The 15,029-nt window shown below is 37.5% G+C and overlaps 1 protein-coding gene across 2 annotated transcripts in view; it reads left to right on the plus strand.

Moving 5' to 3' along the window:
- The window catches only part of LOC308193719 (uncharacterized protein), a 170,825-nt gene that overhangs the window by 5,493 nt on the left and 150,303 nt on the right, over positions 1 to 15,029 (plus strand). For both annotated transcript variants that reach the window (XM_080588709.1, XM_080588710.1), the window contains exon 2: positions 4,134 to 4,240. The gene's annotated coding sequence lies outside the window, so the exon portion shown is untranslated. The remainder of the gene's footprint in view (positions 1 to 4,133; positions 4,241 to 15,029) is intronic.

A 15,029-nucleotide genomic window follows, 5' to 3' on the forward strand; every position in this document is an offset into this window, starting at 1 on the left:
GTCATTCTCATGAGTGTTCTCCTTTGAGCATGCTAAGAAGTCAGTGTTTTTGGCTCATGTTGAATGATTTCAGAATGGTGCAGAAAACTACCTCACACTTCTTGCATCACGCATACTTCTGGAGGTCTATGCACACTTCTGGGCCGTGTTGTCTGTGCCAGTGTAGCACATACCTAGTGTCGTCTTTCTGAAGTGTCCATTTAGCCTGTGCTGACCTGAGGTTACAAATTTTACCCTTAAATAATTTTCTATTATGCCTCAATAAGGGACATTGAGAGCATTTTGTCAGCAGCCTAAATCCTGACTGTATTAGATCAGCCTAGAGAAGATTAGAGCTATAGTCTGAGTCCCAGTCACGCACAAGAAAAGCTGGAAGAAGCAGGTGATTTTGTAAACAGCTAATTCTTATGGAGGCTGCTTTTTTGGGAGCCCATCATTCAAGGGACTGAGCTTGGCCTGGGTGCCCTCTCTCCTACTCCTGGGATGCACAGTAAATTTCAAGCATGTAGATCTTTGATTATTTACAATAGTCAGCCTTTGACTAGAAGTGGTGCTTAACATAGTTGTAATTAAAATGAAATACAGACTCCAGTTTGGCTACGAGTTAGCATGTGGTTATAAAGCCACTTTATGTGCGTGGAGCACTGTCCAGCCACTAAATCTTGGAACTTCTGGCTCTGCAGGCTGATATTATTTTGCCAGGAATGTAGTTGTCAAAGACAGGTTGGACCATGTATGTTCTTCTAAACCTTGACATGAAGACTCCATTAACTTTGGCGAGAAACGAATCTAAGTAGGTGGTAGGTTCACATGCAGGTGGTGATGTGTGAATCATTTCTTTCATTTGACTGGAAGATGTATGGACAATGAAGATCCTTGGATGTAGATGTAAACTGATGTGGATGCCAGATGAACTTGGACTGAACTTAAGGCCAAAGTATATTAAAAAAAAAAAAAAAGAAAAAAAAGATGCTGGTTAAGGAGACACAGTGGCAGATGTTCAAACCGTATGTTCCTGGACAGGTCTAATAGAAAACTTCTTCCAGTCTATTTTGTGTTTCCCTGTTAGAGAGGTTGTGGTTTGCAAAAGAATATGCTGCACCTTCTATGCGCACTTGCAATCCAATTCTCTCAAGTTTTCCTCATGCAGGCAGGCACATAGGGCAGGAAATGTAAGACAGCCACAAACTGAGCTGAAGGTGTTTTTATTGCCAGAACTGAAGAACTAAGCACCAGAAATAACATGAATCTGTCAGGAGTGACCAGTACACCAGCTCATTGTTATCATCTCTATCTTCAGGAATCAAAGTTAATACATCGAAGAGCTCATTGCTGTAGCCCAACATGAAAGCATTCCCTGGGGAACCTGAGAGTCCTTAGTGATAGATGCACTGATCCTTCGTGTTTGCTTTTGTCATAATAATGTTAAAATGTTGTATCAAGAAGAAACATCCAACTTTGGTATCTTTCAGTTATACTGGACACGTTGAACACATTCAGTGTATGTTAGGCCATTTCCTGGAATAGGGAGCAACAGTTGGGATCTGCTAATGAATATAGCACTTCAAAATAATACAAGATATAAGATATACAGTTCATTTTGTAGTATTCTCTGCATGAATGTAGTCGACCTGTGGTAAGATACAAATAATAAAGGCCCAGCAGTCCAGGTGAGCTGCACTTAATCCCCAGATTTTTGTATGCAGCCTAGCTTCTACAGGATTTGAAATTCTGTGTATAATCAAGTGATTGAGTTAAGCACTGCATCCTAACCTTAAGGCATGTATTACAATCACTATCAAATGAACTTTAAGGATGAGTTGTACTGCTTCACATAATTCGTTACAGATGTGAGGGAATCCCTAATTTCCCTAGGAATGGTCACTGCAGAGTAGATGTTGTTTGAATGAGGCAAACAGACTGCACTTAACCCTTCCTGCAAAGGTTTGGTTCTGACTCTGGCAAAAACACGATTTAGAGTGATTGATTCTAGCATTTTGACCTTTCCTACTCCCCGTATGACTCTTTAGGGTGGGGCCTGAATGGTGATTTAAAATAGGAATCATAGCATTCCAGGGATGGTACAAAGTTACAAATTACTTTGTGTGTCTGGGATAAGATTAGTAGGTAGAGTAGTAGGTAAACTAGTAGGTAAAAAGTAGGTAAATACTTGGCTCTTCAGGGAGGCTTGTCTATCGCTCCACCAAGCATGGCTTTCCAAATGGTTTGAACTTTAACATCAAGGGGCCTTGTTTGTCTCAGGAGTAGGTAATCTGTACAGGCAAAACTTTGGGTAATGCTTCTAAGTGACAGCTGTATGTTCCCTGAGAGTGCTGTCGTACCAAGAAATCAGTGAACTTGTCTGGAAATCTGCAGAATTGAATTGTTTTGACATAGCTGAGTGGACAGGTAATAATTCTAGAATTGCCAGTTTTTGTTTGTTTGTTTGTTTGTTTTTTTGTAGGAAACAGTTTTTAGAAGTTTTAATAGTTGTTTTTAACATGATGGAAAAATGTGATTTCAAGCAGATGAGGTAGTAATTATGAGTTATTTGTCATTCTGGTTTGCTACAAGGAGGGAGTCATGTAAGACACACAAGGGACGCTTCTAGGAAAACATCTTGATGGGCAAACAGTCCGTTGCTTCTTTTGTTTCTTAATGATCTTTGATTTAGAGATTTCTCAAATAGGATTCCACACAGTGTCTTGAGATCCATCTACCTACAGCCACTAGGATGAGGTGGAGTTCTGAAAAGATGTAACATTTAAGTGGACTAAATATCCTCTTTGACATCATTTTTTTAAAGTAGCCAGAAATTCACCCATTGATGGGTAGAACTAGGATAAAAGCCTTTTCTTTGAAGAAAAGAAAATGTTACTAATAGAAGGAAAATTAGGCTAGCACTCAAAAGTAGAAAAAAATAATGGATAACAATTAATGACAAAACTGAGAAGGAAAGGTGAATAAAGAAATCAAGGTTCTGTCAGACATGCTTTATCATCTCAGTCATGACTTATTCTAGAGCCTGCTGTACCTGTTTCCCTTAATTTTTCAGACCTCTTGATCATTGCCTTGTTATTTATGACCTTCTAGCCCAGGCCCAAACTTCAGCAGTACAGCACTTTGACACTTTATTCCTTGTGAGAGCAATGATCACCTACAGTATCTGTTTAGTTATGTACTTTGTTCATTTTTATACTTGTTATTAATATTACATTAATATGGAATACTTTCAGTCATGCATTGATAGGACAATGAAATTGGTTTATGTACCACTTACCTTTTGAACAATCAAGGAAAGCATGGCTTCTGGTTAGCTCTGAAACGGAAACCATTTGCCATGTACTCTAATTCTTATGTGAGAAAACATTTTTTAACCTTTCTCATAGAAGGATGTCCTGTTTCAGTGACCTTACTTGTACGGTGAGCACAATACTTGCTTGTTTGGGAAGTATTGTGAAAATGCAAAGCACTACATAAGTGCTGTTTATAATAGGATATCTTTCTGGTATTCTAGCTGCCATACTAAGATCTTCCTGGAAGTTGGCTTAACCAGGCTATGCTGGAGCTTTCCACAATGTTTAAATGAGAATAATGAATGTTTCATTGCTTCATTTGGCATGTAAGATATAGGCACTTACTGTCTATGACACTCCATAAAGTAGAAAAGAACTGTAGCACTGCAGTTTATGTTATTAAATTGTTATATGTGATAAACATGCATTTTTCATCAGTATCATGTTCTGTTCTAACATAAAGCAACAAAACCTGAGAAATATTATGCTTCGTCATATAGGTTTAATGCTTTACGAGTCTGCGTATTCATAAACATTGTGTAATGTCTATTATCAACCTGGTGAAAAACAGCTGAGGTTCTGTTGGATCAATATATGTCAGAAGCGAGTGAATACTCAATTATTCCTATTTAAGTGACTGATAAAAATTCTTCCATTTTGGTAGGCATAATTTTGCATTTTCCAAACAGGTAAAATATTCTGGAGTTTCAATTTCTTGAATTTACTTTACTTGTGGAAATAAAGCTTTGCTAAGAGACATACTGCTTGATACTATGATTTTGTTTACATATCTCTAGAAAGGAGACAATTGGAAATGATGATATCACTGTTTTACAGGTAGCCAACACCCTTGGCTGTGTGAATTTTGGCTGAGATGGTGAGGAGTGCTGCCACCCAAGTATGATTCCACCGCCAAATCCATCGATGTTTCATACTGAGAATGGGTAATTAGTTTTCACTAAAAAACTTTAGTTGACAATAAAAAATGCAGGTATTGCTACAGAAGGCTATTTGCAAAACCCATACTGAGTTTCTGGTACAATGTGCATCAAAATTAATTTTTGAATTATGGGTGAAACTGTCTGAATCACCTTGCTTTGGGAAATTTACTGATTACAATGATGATACTGGAATAAGGCACATAATGAAATAGCTGAATACAGTTATTCTCAGAGCCGGTATAATCTGCCAGTTTAATATATTTCTAGCCTTTTCTTTTAAGCCTCTTGGAACTGAATCCACCATCTGTATTCTATATTTATTTATATGTTGCCTTGCACAGCAGCAATCTACATTTGATTTTGTCATCTAATTCATATTATGGTAGTCAACAGAGAAATATTAGAGTAAATTTTAAAGAAACTATGGAAGTAGTGTTGTATATGGAGAAAATACATGCTTCCTTCTGTTACTAAACATAAGTAGGTAGCAATTGGGACTTGTTGAACTCTGGTGTGAACTCTGAGCTACAGACTCAGAATGGTTATTTCTTGTTTTTGTGCTATAAATAGTTCTGAGTAAATGAGCAAAGATGTCATGTAATGAAAAAAGGGAAATGATAAATTAATACATTCATTTGTTTACTTATTGCTTGTCTAGATTCTAATGTGAATTTTAAATTTGGAAGAAGAAATCATACCCCTTTACATCTCTAAGAGATTGAAATTTTCTAAGTTACAGAAAAATTGAAAAATTCTAAGCTTTTGAAGTGTTCACGCTCTAACAATTAAAGAAGTAAAAATAGCTGGGTCTTGTTAAAATCAGTAGCACATTTGCTAAAACCTTTAGCAGAGACACGTATGAAGCATGGAAAATCTGTGGCAGGACTTTCGGTGATCCCTTTCTGGCCATATTCAAAATGCACTCCTAAAAAAAGAAGAGAAGGCTCATCAGCTGTTTGAAACCGTCATGTCTGTTGATTTCAGTTATGATAACTTCTACTACGTTGGAATCTGCCCCAGGTTCTTTCTCTAAAGACCCTTCAGTGCTGTCTTCTTTGAAAGGCAAAACCATACCCTTGAAACAACAAAAAATTGACTTGTGCTCCATCTTGTGCATTATTCTTTTAGAATATGAAAGTGTAGTGGTATAGTTTAATCCTGGTGGTATAGTTTAATCCTGCCATCCGAAGTGGGATCCAGTTTCTGTCCACCATCTTTGATGATCTTACAATGCCTTCTTTGCTAACCAGACTCTATTGTACTGAATTATTATATTTGTTACTTTAAATTCCAAATATAGTAATATTATTATTACCAGTAAGGCAAGTGAACCAGAAAAATGTAGCATCCTTTTCAGATTGTACTTGTAGCATTGGGACTTAGAAAAAGGAATCTCAAGTTTTTCCACCAGTAAAATTAAGAGCTTTGGTACACAAGCACATTCACTAAGAGATAAAGATCACTGTTATCTCTGTGTCACCACTTCAGAGACAGCCACCTAAAAAAGTGGTGACTTAAAGATGCCATGGAAATACCTAGAACTTTGGCTGTTTTGCTGGCCTTAACTGTAAGGAGAGTTCACCAAATCCAAAGAACTCCAAAGTGATACTTCTCCATTGCTGTCCTGGATGCTTCACATTCCATATGTCCTGCAGGAAAGAAATATCCTTTCCCCCCCCGCCCCCCCAAGAACAAAGTGTTATTCAGCAGAGTTCACTTTGCAGGGCAGGAAGACTTTTTAAAGCTTCTAGCCTGCTGCACAAACATGTGCTGCATATGTTGTTTTCATTAGCAGTTTAAGTATCCTAGCAAGTCCTACTTAATAATCTATCTGATAAGGCTTGATTGTGCTTCACTGTGTTTAAATTTTTGGGGGAATTGTTTAGATAACAAAAGTGCTCCAGTGCCCACATTTGTGTAAAACTCCAAAATAAGAAAATGCAGTCTTTTGTATCTCAAGGTCTTAGATGAGTGAAATACCAAAAGGAGTTGCATATTGCAGTATTTTATTTAATATCTCAACATTAGCATACATGGTACCATGTTTAAATAATGTGTTTATACTTTATTTTCTGTATTTTTATTGATTGAGTTTCATAGCTCTTTGCAGTAGCAGAATCTATGGAAGGAAAAGGTAATGTAGATCATCAAAGTGCCCTGTATTTTTGAGAGATTCTTCTGACTTTGCCAGATTTGAACAGTAACATCAAATTATAGGTGATGCTATTTCTATTTGGCATTACATTTTCATTAAATAGTGTGCATTGAAAATAATGTGTCCTCACAGACATTATATCCACATGGTAAAACAATATACATTACATCTTAAGAACTGATACTGGGTAACTAGTAAAGGGTTTATTATTATTATTATCGTGCGGCAACTTTCTCCTGTCTAACTGCTCTCATTTATACAGCATAAGTGATAGAATACAAGCTTTCAATGTCTACTGGGCCTGAGTCTTAATATCTCAAAGCTATGTCTTCAAGGAAAACAATTCAAGCTACAAACCATAGCTGCTGCAACAAATAAGGAATTCCAAAGGAGGTTACAAGAATCTTGTTAAAGTTAACATGTTACAGACCTTCAAAATTCTGTACTTCTGGACACATGCCTTTACCTTTCATCGGAGATATTCGTGCGTGGTTCTAGTGATAGCATTGTTGTAGCTATGGCTGTTTAGGGGCTTTTTCTGTTTACATAGAACTCTTCCTTTCCCCTCTGCCCTGGCATTATTTTCACTGTTCCCAATGTTTTTACTTAAATCCATCATTTTGATAATTTTAACTGGACAACTCTATTTCATGTACTTATGGCCCTTCATGTGAAACAGTTCTGCCTTCATTTCCTGTTTATTTTTAGTTGCTAATTTTCAGACTTTTTCCATCCCCTTGGGTTTTTTAAAATCCTGTTTGGTACAAACCAGGGTGGTCCAACTGGCAGCCCAAGGAACAATTCCATCTGGCCTGCTGCATTTGCCAAGGAGGAGCTAAGAAATGCCTGTAAGGGCATGCACTGCCCTCACAAGCAAATATTACCTATTGCTCAGATACATAACCATGCTCAAAGTCCAACTGTTGTGCCATGTCCACACAGAAAAAAAGATTGGGACTAGAATTATCCTTTTTCCTGAGCACAGCCAAATATCTAGAGGGGCTAGCCGCTCTTTTAAAACAATCTTCAAAGGGGCTGCTACAAGTGCAAACTAGCACCTGTACCTAAAAAAGCTGGGCCACCATTGTTCTTCCTGGCTAGATTGACAGGAAAACTTAAGCCCCAGATCAGTTGGAGCTGATCAGAATTTCAGTATCAACCTCAACAAAACCGGTATTATTAATTCATGGTACCATTGCAGGATTTGCAGTTGACTTCTACATGTACTGTCTGTCACTTCACTCTGTCTTTTTTCCTTAGGCAAGATGAGTATAATGATAATAACCAAGCACTGCGCATTGAAATCAGTGTAAGAACCAACTATATTTTGTCTAATTGACAATACAATTCAAAAGGATTTAATTTAGCTACTGTTTACTTACCTCTTTGTTGGAGAATATTCTACATTCAGATGTATGTGGGTACCTCACTTGAATTAAGTGCATCTGTGAACATGCAATTTCTCATAAGAAGTTATCACACAAGCTGAACTTACTTCACACACTGTATTATGTTGTACAAGAGTAGCCTCCTGTAGCAAAGTGAGCATGACTAAACATGAGCTCTAACCAGTGCGTCATAAAACAATAATATCATGTCTTTTGACGTGTATTCCATTTCCATTAAAAATATTTATAATGTTTAGCCGGAATAGAACAGACTACAGCTTGGCAAAAGACTGAAATAAGCAATCAGGAGCAATTTACCCAAGTGTACTTCTACTATAACCGTATATCACTGAGTGATGACAGCAGAGCTCTGCCAGTTTTAGTATCCTGGTTCAAAACACCGTAGCACATGGGGTTATCAAAAAGCATATAGTAGAAACATAAAAAAAATACATCATCTCAATTTTATACTAATGCCTTTTAGCCTCCTGCTACCTTTTAAGTTGTAGAAAAACACCAGATTAATGTTCATAACTTAAAACCCCTTTCCTGTTTAGAGTGTACAGCAGCACAACTGCTCTATTCAGTCTGTGCTCATTTATTTCGAAATATTTCTTCTGTTTATTGTCCTAGGCCCTCTACACTGGTCTGTAGTGTTTCCCATTCTACTCCGCATCTCCAATTTTGGTTAAAAAAAAAACTTATTTCTGATACAGATCATCTCTCCAGGGCTTTTTTTTTTTTTTGTCTTGATTAATCTCCTTTGTTTTCTGTCTCCTGTCTGTCTGTTCTTTCTTACTGTCTTCTGTCTTACTCTTTATGTTATATGTAGTTATGATGTTTTCCCTATGTCTTTGTTTCCTTTTCCTCCTTTTCCTCTTTAATGCTCAGCTGGTTTCTTTCATACTGATTTACCTCTGTCTTTGGTGTTCCTTTTCCCCTCTCTAATTTTCTCCATGTATCTTTCAATCTGACTATTTCTGTTTCTTTTTGCCCTGTTCACTTTGCTTTCTGTCCTGCACCTCTTTTTGTTTACCTTTTTTTCCCTTAATATTGTCTAACATCTGAGAGATGACTGATGATGACAGAAAAGAGGAAGGGAAGACAACAGCTGAAGGAATTAAGACATAAGCTAACTTTCAGAGAAGGCTTTTGTTCAGGAGCAAATAATTGAATGAAAGCATCAAACAAGAACAGCAGAAAAATAAGCCTAATTGTTCATGGCTAATTATTCATTAGTGAAACTGGATTTTACTTGAAAATTGCAGTTGGTGATGTCGTAGAAGGACTATGTGGCAGCTTACTTAAAAATAGATAAAGCTTACGTAGAGGCAAAAAAAATGTGACTATTACTTGTAGGGTGCATGTCTATGGCAATGTTTATAGAGAAAGAAATGACACTGGAGGATACGGAGAGGCTAGTGAAAGAAATAAATACAGAAATAAGACCAGGAAACTATGTGGTCATACATGAAGTATGAAAAGATGGTGAATCAGAGGCAATAAAGACTTGCATCAAGCATTTGGAGCAGGTTGAAAAACAGAAAAAGTAGCACAGAACTGAGAACAAGCAGTGATTATTCTGTTACAGAAGATGGAAAAAAGAGGAGCAGTGGAAATGGCAGCAGAACCAGCCGACTGAGGGTATCAGACACACTATTCATTGAAGTAATTTCAAGCAGGACACTAAACTATCTTGATAAGACAATGAAGTGCGAGGAAGCCAGTGGGTTTCAAAGGGGGTGTGGTGCACACTGATTAAATGCTCCCTGGTCAGGATAGTAGAAAGTGTTCAACTAGAGGAATTTAGGTCATACTTATCCATTGGATAGTGGTTTCTCAGTATTTTTAAATTTACTTGTGATAGCATCCAAAGTTTTTGTCTAGATTCTATTACTTGTATTCATATTTCCTGAACAAAAATTTATTCACAGAATTGTTACCCTCATGTAGGGTATCCATCCACAGCCACAGGAAGAATCTAGCCAGCCATTGGCATGACTGGAGTAGCAGTCCTATAAAAATGCAACAAGCTTTTCAATTGCAGTATGCTCAAGGAATCAATTTTCAATATAATTGTATTTTATTATCTTCTTCAGCATTTCTGAAATGCTAGTCATGCCTCTTTGGTTAGCAAAGGTTATCTTTAGGTGGTGTGCATTATCAGAGCATATTGCTTGGCGAAAACCTGACAGTAATACCCATGCATCGTCTATAGTTTCCCAGCACAGTGAATAATTTGATGGTATAACATTTGTGGCCAGAATGTTTTTCAGCTTGAAAGCCACGTTTCCTGGAAATACTATGCAAGAAAATGGTATCACACACCTGAGTACTGTAAGTTTCATTAAATGAAGAAGAAAAAAGCATATTCTTAATTAAAACACAAACAGAGCATGCAACATTTTAGAGAAAACCCAACTTACAGGCAAAGATGGATAGAAAGGAAGACAATACATAGTAGTGTAGCCGATGCTTGCTGTGCTGAATAATTCTCACCAGTGTCTGTGGAACTTATATATAAAGAATGAAGAGTAATAAATGTTTTCTATGTTAATTGTTTTCAATTGTCCTCTCAAGGACGAGAAAAATAAAATGGATTAAAAACATTTTATTTTAAAAAAAACTAAGCAACATTTTATCTGGGAAGAGATTGCATATTGGAGGTTAATTACAGTAGTGTTATTTTAACATGGGAATGATTCATTTTTATTGCAGTTTAAAGATGATAAGGGAAAAAGAACAGGCAGTACTGTACTTTGAATAGTTACAGGCACTCATCCTCTAGTCTTACCACTCACGGTAAGTATAAGCTGTCTCAGGATCTGATTAAACCATGCATGTATATCCCTTGTTACTACATAATGTATATACCTAATCGATTTTCATGACCTGTGAATCTGTTCAAAGCAATAGCCACTGGATAGGGGAAAAAAAAACTTCCTTAGCTTGGATCATGTAGGACAAGGAATGGTTACAGCAGCTCTTTGCTTTTTCATGCTGTTCTGTCCCATTCCTTACTGTGCATTAAATTTTCTTTGAGAGTATTTGGGGAGGGAAAATACTCCAGCATGGAGCTGTAAGCTTTTTTTACAGATACAAGTAAGGACAGAAAAGATGAGTGCAATGTAGACTTCTCCTTTAAATTATGTGTTGGTTTATTTTTCCTTTATATTACTTCCATTACATGCTCATGGTGGTAGGAAAGAAATGAAGGGGATTCTCTCCCCCAAGTGAAGCAGATGTTCTACTGAGCCAAGTCTGAGATTTTGTTCTTTGTAATGAAGCAGAGGGAATGCCTATTTATGGTATTTTGCAGCTGCACTGAAGGAAATATTCTCTTCAGATCATGTTGAGTGGTTCCATAGTACACAACGTTTGTGGTCCCTCAGTTGAGCCAAGACCCATGTAAGCAACTTCTGTGCAGGCTGGACTTTAATGATCTGATCCTCAGACATGAAGACAGTGCTTCATAGGTTTTACATTATGTGAATTCAGAACTTTCTGCAATAAGCAGAATTCACTCCTGTCCTAGTGACATGCGTTACTGAATCAGTTGCTAGTTGTGCTTTTCAAGTGTAGCTCTGCGTTCAAGGAGTTACAAGGATCTCACGAGCTCTCCAAAAGAGAAAGTGAAAATTGTGATCTATACTGTATCTCCAAAGTTATTCAAGTTGGAAGTAAAAGATGGTGCAGTTTTGAGTTCTGATGCAGCGTCTTATAGTTTAGACTAAAGAGCTAAGGGTTCATCTGCTTCCAAACTAAATGTGCAAAAAGGGAATAGTATTTGAGAACCCTATACTCCTGGCTACTTCAGAACTTACGGTCCCATTAATGGACATAGGAGCTGGGGATGTCTTACTTCTTTTGTGTTCCTGTAGCCCTACATCCTAGTTCCTAGCATACACTAGTTATTTACAGGAATATCAATAAATTCTGGACAATAAGTTTGCTTTAATTAATTCAGGAATCTTTAATCTTCATAGCCTTGTTGAGCAGTAGGGTGTTTTGGCCCAAAGGGAGCAGTACATATCATTCAGAGCAAGCTTCTCTGTCCGTATATGGTACTGTGTTGCTCCAGTTAAATATACCTCAATTGAGTTGACAACACAGCATAACTTCTTGGTTGCATAATTAATGTTTTCCCCTTTTGCTTTGTTTGTGACCTCTAGCCAAACCCTGCTTTGAGTAGCTGATTTCCATGTGGGATTTTCTACGTGATTATTACTATATTAAATGAGTTCTCTGCAAACAAAAAATAATTTATTTCGTGAAATGAGCTGCTGTCTATGTCCCTGCAGAAGTATGTGTGTACTTGAAACACTGAAAGAGCAGATCCTCTTTGTCAAAAATGTCCACTGCTTAGAATTTAGGAGACTTTAGGCCTGATTGCTTATATGGTTTGGAGCTGCTTATAGAGCTTGAAGTGTGAAAAACAAAGCTCTTGTTGAGTTCTGCTGCTGTTGTAAGAACTCACGTCTTCTGGCAGAGTTCAGAGGCAGAACACAGTTCCAATAAAGCAGCCTTCCATTGCATTGGTAAGACCTTGCTTTCTCTTTTGCCTTTCTCTTGACACACTCTACTCCCTCATTATCCATAGTGCTGCTCCTTCCCCCAGGATCACCTCCTGTTCAGCTGAACAGACTTTTAAATTCACATTCAGATGACAGGACTGATCTTTGATTTTGCCTGGTCCTTCCAGGGCACCATCTGCCTTCTGGAGCAAATGAGGCCAACGTCTAACAAAAATATCCTTATTCAAAGCTTAAGTCTTAGTCATTCCATGAACAGTGTCTTTCCTGACTGTTGAATGATCCAGGACAGCATATATTAATGTAAAAGAGAAGTCATTATGCATACAGGAATCAAAGGTTGCACAGGTGAGCTTAATACTGATATGTTCTAAATTTTGAGTAAGACTTTGCAGCATGTGTCATACTTTGTACAGATTTTAATGTAGCATCCTGTTTACAAGGTAGGATAAAGTAAACAAAGTAAGACCTTCCTGAAAAACAGAATTGTCATTAGGTGGAACTATATGGACTGCTACATCGGTATTAACAGATATTTTACAGACCTGTAGCACAGATTCTTGCATGTCTTCAAATGGAGTATCTGGCACCAGCCATAAGCTGTCATGTCTTTTGTGGGTTGGCCACAGCATAGAGAAGATGCATGCAATTTAGCAGTGACTTTCCCAACCATATACCTACAGCAGAGGGATGTTGAAAATTGAGAACTGTGTGTCCTCTTCCACGTTCTTGTGCGAAGTAGTTGTACTAATTAGTTTTCTGCACACTTTTTCCACTACTTTGCCCCTTCTGCTCTTGTCCATTAGAATATCTCACAGCAATCTTTTCTGGTAGTCCTTTGTCTGCTGTCAAACCCTCCCATCCACACTGATTCTCTTTTCACTCATTTTTTTTTATGAGCATTGTGTCTTCCAACCCTTCTTTTTCTGAGTTGTGTGTGTAACAAGAGGAACATTGAGAACACAGGAAGACTGTTCACCTCTCTTCTGTTCCAGTGCCCAGTGCCATAATTGTTTCTGGCAGCTATGAGGAGCTGTTGCAAGAAAAAGCTGTGTTCAGTTCTGGAAGACAAAATGGGAAGGCAGATTCCATAAAGGATGTTGCTTGATACCCACTTTCATTGGGTACATGCAAAGGCTTTCACTGAGCACGTGCAAACTCTTGATATTTGTCAGAAGTTTATAGCTTGTCCAAACAGGGTGAGACTGCATAGTGACAGTGAAAAGCATCCTGCCAGATTTTAATTCCTTTCTTCTAAGAAAGAAGGCTGAAGACCCTCTCAGTGAAACAGCTGTAAGAATTTTTTAACACAAGCAGAGCTGTATAATTTAGCCTTTTTATTGGTTCTTTTACAGAAATGGGGTTAAAACCATAAAATCAAAGTGTGTAATGGCATACGTGTTTAGAAGGCTCCTAGAGATAGCAGCATTTGACTAACAGTACAGAAATTTCCAGATTTATCCGTAGAACAGGAGTTTCTAGGAGAAGAAACTTTTCTGGAAAAAAAAATCAGCTGAAACTTTTAATGTGTATTGGACTCTTGACATAAAATAAAGGTCATCAAGTTTCTCATCAGCATGTTTCTTTTGGGAACAGTGCAGCATTACAGTAGCTCCAAAATGTATGAAGGATGGGAAACTGAGATAACCGAACTCTTTGCCACAGTATGACCCTGGGTTTTTCCTCCCACCCAATGTAAATGATCCTTATCAGTGATGTGGATGAGGGGATCAAGTGCACCCTCAGTAATTTCACAGACAAGTTAGGTGGGGCTGTTGATCTGCTTGAGGGTAGGAAGGCTTTGCAGAGGAATCTGAACAGCCTAGATTGATGGGCCTAATTCTTCATTAGGAAGAATTTTTTCACAGAGAGGGTGATCAAACATTGGAACAGGCTGCCCAGGGAAGTGGTGGAATCACCATCCCCCCAGAGGTATTTAAGAGACGTGAACATGACACTTAAGGGACATGGTTTAGTGATGGGACTCAGTAAGTCAGGTCGATGGTTGGACTTGATGATCTTGAAGGTCTTTTCCAACCTAGATGATTCTATAAACTGTACTGAACTGTATACTTCTATAAATTGCATTCAAATGTTTATTATTATCTCCTTCTGCTTGGACTATTTCCTTTTCCCTGTTGTGTCATATTCTTTGCTCTCTGGATTCCAGATTCAGTCAGCTCAGCTTAGTTTGCAATGTTTCATGAAGCTGTAATAAAAGCTATGTGCTCATTGCTACTAGGTAAATTAGTTCAGTTTGCTGTTGTGATAATTTGGATAATCAGGTGCCTCCCTTTCTCCTGAAGGAAGTGCATTGTTTTAGTTTGTCTGCAATTAATAAGATTGTTTCTTTTCTGTTTGATTTTGAGATATTTTTAGTGAATTAAATGATTTTGATTTTAAGCGAAATCTTAGCTGGATGGAATTAAAGCCAGACTCTGATGACTAGCAGCAGCAGCAATCTGAGAATTACAGGCATATATGCTTAATACCTCCCTTGAGAGTAGGAAAATTCTTCAAATGTTGAAACTGGCTTAAATAATTTAAATTCATAAGACTGGTAAAATTTTTTTGGCTGATAATGTTAGTCTGATTTCTTCACTTCCAATTTAATGTAAAATATTTGAAATAGTTGCTATTAGCATATTGATTTATTTGAATATCTTATTCAACAGCATGGTTTGCATCCTTATACTACTTGCATCTTAGAACTGATG

This window comes from Anser brachyrhynchus (genome assembly GCF_964034855.1).
Source record: "Anser brachyrhynchus genome assembly, chromosome: 4".
Taxonomy (NCBI): Eukaryota; Metazoa; Chordata; class Aves; order Anseriformes; family Anatidae; genus Anser; species Anser brachyrhynchus.